At 43.9% G+C, this 5450-nt stretch overlaps 1 non-coding gene across 1 annotated transcript; it reads right to left on the reverse strand.

The window, feature by feature from the left end:
• Positions 1–1046: 1046 nt before the first annotated feature.
• LOC120269645 lies at positions 1047–1153 on the reverse strand. Its single transcript, XR_005539289.1, has one exon. It is a non-coding gene; the product is annotated as a small nucleolar RNA R71 (small nucleolar RNA).
• Positions 1154–5450: the final 4297 nt, after the last annotated feature.

Raw genomic sequence — 5450 nt, forward strand, 5'->3', positions numbered from 1 at the left:
ATATAGTTAGGCATAGTTGACCTTAGATTTGGGACTATGTAATTAAGGATTTCCACGACTCACCATTGCATTGATTAGGAAGCATAATAGAGGGTTGTTGCACTTGAAACAATTATCCTACGTGGAGCATTATCCGGGTAACCGATCTTTATCGATTGCCTTACCCCCCTTCTTTACTTTTGCTCTCTTACTTGTTGCTTTTACTGTTGAGAATTGAATCATTATCACACTCATCATCATTGATCTTTTACATAGCTAATAACCGAATTAAGTATTTTTATTCCCTACTCCCTATGGATTCGATACCCGCTCACCCAGGATTATTACTTTGACAAACCCGTGTACTTGCGGGATATACGCAAGGGGATCTTGTGAAGTTTTTGGCGCCGTTGCCGGGGAGCTAGGCGTTTAAAGATACTTTGCACTTTGTTTTCTTAGCTATTTCACCATATATTCTATTTCATATCTTCTTATTCTATCATCATTCTGATTTCGTTTTCTTTCTTTTGGTGCAGATCCAGGTTATGACCCAAGGGAATCCCTCAATATTGATTAAAGGAGATCCTGAGCTTGAACGCACACTTAGAAGAAAAGGGAAAGAACCTATACAAGAACAGTCTAATTCAACTGACTTGGAAGTAGAAGAATCTGAAAACATGGTAGAACAGAATGAGCAACAGCGAACACTATCTGATTATGCCAGACCTTCATTATTGGGGACACAGTCGAGTATTGTGCGTCCCCCGATTTCATCTCAGAATTTCGAGTTGAAGCCGGTATTCATCCATATGTTCCAGCAGTCCGCACAATTCAACGGTTTGGCCAATGAGGATCCAAATAGTCATATAGAGAGCTTTCTCGAGGTGTGCGACATGCTAAATATAAATGGGGTTTTGGATGATGCCATCAAATTGAGAGCCTTCCCATTTTCCCTAAAGGAGAGAGCGAAGCAGTGGCTACACTCATTACCTAGAGCATCGATTACTACGGAAGGAGATGGTAGAAGCTTTTCTAGCCCGTTACTTCCCTCCCGGAAAAATCGAGCAAAGCTTAGGAATGAGATCTCATCCTTTGTTCGGTTGGAATTGGAGTCTCTATTCGAGACATGGGAAAGGTTCAAGGAGCTCCCGAGAAAGTGTCCGCAACACGGATTCCCCGGAGTGGATGATTGTTCAAACCTTTTACAATGGTTTGAACCCGAGTACAAGGCAACTCTTGGATGCGGCAGAGAGGTACCTTAGGTAGCAAGACCCCCGATGAGGCCCGTCAGTTGATTGAAGAAATGGGGTTAAATAGCTACCAATGGAATGATAGGGAGAAGAAAAAAAGGTGGCGGTCTCCATGAAAATTGATGCGGTAACTTCATTGGCGGCCCAAGTAGAGAATCTGAGTAAGAAGTTAGATCACTTAACTTCAAATAGAGTGGCAGCTGTGACTAATTGCGCTGGTTGTGGTGGAGGACATGCTCCCTCCGATTGTCCGATCTCTATTGGAGATGTTTCTTTAGTGGAAAATGTTGATTTTGTAGGTAATGGCATGAGACCTCAAGGAAATCCATATAGCAATACCTACAATTCAGGTTGGAAGAATCATCCCAACTTTTCATGGAGTAATCAAGCACCACAAAAGGCCATGGGACCACCGGGTTTCCAACAACAACAAACCCCCCAAGTGGAAAACAGAGTCTCAGGTTTGGAAACCCGAATGACAGACTTAGAGAAGCACTTGAGTAGATTCATACAATCTGCAAATACAAGGTTTGAATCAGTTGAGTCTACACTTCGCAACCACACCGCCTCTTTGCAAAACCTTGAAAATCAAGTGGGGCAAATTGCGAAGTCTCTCTCCGAAAGGCCACACGGAAGTTTACCAAGCAACACAAAAACCAACCCTAGAGAGCATGTGAAGGAAATCAATTTGAGAAGTGGTCGTGAGGTTAAAGGTAGGCTTCCGAGTGAGAAGCCAAAAGAACATGCACCCGAGGTTATAGAGGTTGAAGAGGGGACAAACAAAGAGAAAGAGGTGGCACCCCCATCTTTCAAGCTAAGAATCCCGTATCCCTCTAGATTGAAAAATAACCACGGGGATGAACAGTATAAGAAGTTCCTGGGTTTGTTCAAGCAACTCCATATCAATATTCCTTTTGTTGAGGCATTAGCTCAAATGCCTAAGTATGCGAAGTTCCTGAAAGACTTGTTGACCAACAAGAGGAAGTTGGAGGAGAGTGCTTCAGTGGTTTTAGATGCTTCATGCTCGGCAGTGTTGCAAAAGAACATACCGAACAAGAAGAAAGACCCGGGAAGCTTCATCATTCCGTGTAACATTGGCAACTTAGGTGAAGAAATGGCATTGGCGGATTCAGGGGCAAGTATCAACATCATGCCATACACCTTCTTCCAAAAGCTAGGCTTGGGAGAGCCTATGCCTACTCGGATGACCTTACAGTTGGCGGACCGAACGGTGCGACATCCGAGAGGCATCATCGAAGACGTGCTTGTTAAGGTGGACAAGTACATTTTTCCGGTTGACTTTGTAGTGCTAGATGTCGATGAGAATGCAGATGTACCCTTGATACTTGGGAGACCATTTTTGCGGACTTCCAAAGCATTGATTGACATGGACGGCGGAGAACTCACACTGAGAGTTGGAGATGACAAGCTCACATACCACCTTGATGAAGCCATGCAGCATTCTCTTTATTTTGATGACACTTTATACTTTCTAGACACTACTGATGAGCTTCTTGATGAATACATGCAGAAAATGTTCAATCCGGATCCGTATGAAGGTTTGTTCGACCAAGAGGAGGGACATGAAGATGTAATGATGCTTGGGTCAAGGGATGAAGTACCATCTACCATAAGGATCTTGAAGAAGGTGCTCCGGAGAATGAAGAGGGCTAGAAGACGCCACCAGAAACGCTCCAAGGCTGTTGGAGATGTACATGAGCCAAAAACGTGGGATGAACCATTGCTAGGTAAGAGGGCGACTTTCATTCATGAACCTCCGTGAGGTAAGACAAGATACGTCAAGCTAAGTGATGTTAAACAATCGCTTCTTGGGAGGCAACCCAAGTGTTTACTGTTTTCTTATCTTTTAGTTTAGTTCGTTTGCATGAATAAATTGTTAAGTGTTGGTGTCCTAACTTTTATATGCTTGTGCTGCGATGTTATTGTGGGTTTTTAAAATCATCGTGTGTTTTTTTTTTTGAGGAATTGGCGGAAGTTTGGTCATATGGGTTCTATTTCGTGTTTTTCAATGGTAAGATTTGTATAATAGGGCAGGCTCTGAATGTGTAAACATGTTCAGAGAATTTTTGCAGAGCCTGTAGAATTTTCTAAGGCATCCAGAGAAAACACATGGGCTTGTGGAATTTCCACACGCCGGTGGAGTTGCACTGCGAGCTCATCCAGAGAAGGCACAGGGGCATGTGGCTGTCCCTGTGAGCAACCATGCTACTGTCACACCCCCGTGAGTAATTTTCGCACGGGCATGTGGATTCCTGCAGAGTTGGGCAGTTTTTCCCGAGAGCACACATGGGCGTGGACTCGCCCATGTGGGCAACCTTGTGCGATATGGATGCGAAACGTTCATTCCTTATGTTGAGCATTACTTTTCTCAGGTTTTTACACTAATATATGTGTTTTTATGTTACTTTTATGCAGGTAGGGTTGTGAGGCCAAGTATGAAGGAAAGAAGCCAATGTGGATTACAATGCACCGATTTTAGAGGAAATCTTACTAAGGGTTCAAACGCTAAGACATAGGTCGATGTGAGATGCTAGAGTGTGTGCCAACCTCCTCGTATTCGAGTTGGCACATCCATTTGGAGGGGCACAAAGGCAGTCACACTCGAGCATTCCGACTTATGCACATAGAACAAGAGCTTCACCAACGTGCCTATCATTGAAGATGCAAGTGATCCACGACGTGAACGTGTGCGCGTTTGTATTACTCCGATGAAAGTATGGATTCAGGAAGCTATTTAGGCTGGATACTGTAGTAGAGTACTGTAGAAACACGGCAGAAAGTACTGTAGCAGTAATGTTCACAGCCGGCCGAGAAAACAGGAGTTCAGAGGATCCACACGGGCGTGTGGAAATTATCCACGCCCGTGTGGAAATTCCCCACGGGCGTGTGAATCATCCACGCCCGTGTAGTCACCCGATTCTAGCCCTATTTAAAAGCCGAACCAGCCCCGATTTTAGTATTCTTTTCTCCATCTTTTCACCAACTTGAGAGAGGGCTTCGGCTAGGGTTTCAAGGGGTATTGGCCAAGGTTTTGGAGAGGTTCTACGGCTCCAACATCATCATTCCTTAGAAAGAAGGTTGGTAGGGGAGCTTCCGTCGAGGCGTATCCTATACCGGACGAGGGAATCCTTGGACGATGAGTAGATGATTTTCCACAAGACCATTGACATGACTATCGAGGGTGTTTCTTTATGGATTCATTGCTTTTACATTCTATTTCTTTGATTGTACTTAGCTCCATGGAGAGCTAAACCCCTAGTGGGTACTCGGGTATTGTGAACCCTAGGATGTATTTGTTTCTTTGAACCTCTTTATTATGCTTTCAATAAATGGATGTTTATTGTGAGTTCCAACCTTGAATGCTTGATTGTATGAACATTTTCCCTAGAGTGACACTAGGGTTGAGAGTTCTTGTTGGTAACCTTGTAAGTGAGTGACACACCACGAGCGTTAGACAAAGCTAGGTTGGAGAGGGTTAAGAGGGTGAGTCGAGAGGTACAGGAGCGTCCCCTTTCCCCTCCGGCGTGATAGATTCTACCTCCATTCCTCGAGTTCTTTGCGGCCATAATAGAGTGAATGGTCTAATGGATGAACTTCAGCTGGGGCTTAGTTGTGCGTGCAACGGAGTGAAGCTTTGAGGTGATCTTAGGACCTAGGGCTCAATTGTGGTTAGGGACCTTCCACCTGGACCAAAGGGTTAGGTCTATTATAAGGAAGAGATTTATCACTTGGAATCTCTACAGCTCATTGCAACTCTATGCGAGTGCGAGGTGTTAAGATTGTTCGATTTCTCCTCCGGGACATGTATAAAGTTAGGCATAGTTGACCTTATATTTGGGACTATGTAATTAATGATTTCCACGACTCACCATTGCATTGATTAGGAAGCATAATAAAGGATTCTTGCACTTGAAACATTTATCCTAGGCGGAGCATTATTCGAGTACCCCATCTTTATCGATTGCCTTACCCCCCTTCTTTACTTTTGCTCTCTTACTTGTTGGTTTTACTGTTGAGAATTGAATCATTATCACACTCATCATCATTGATCTTTTACATAGCTAAGAATCGAATTAAGTATTTTTATTCCCTAGTCCCTGTGGATTCGATACCCGCTCACTCGGGATTATTACTTCGACAAACCCGTGCACTTGTGGGATATACGCAAGGGGATCTTGTCAGAGGACCAATAGAAAGCCA

This window comes from Dioscorea cayenensis, chromosome 9 (genome assembly GCF_009730915.1).
Source record: "Dioscorea cayenensis subsp. rotundata cultivar TDr96_F1 chromosome 9, TDr96_F1_v2_PseudoChromosome.rev07_lg8_w22 25.fasta, whole genome shotgun sequence".
NCBI classification, from domain to species: Eukaryota; Viridiplantae; Streptophyta; class Magnoliopsida; order Dioscoreales; family Dioscoreaceae; genus Dioscorea; species Dioscorea cayenensis.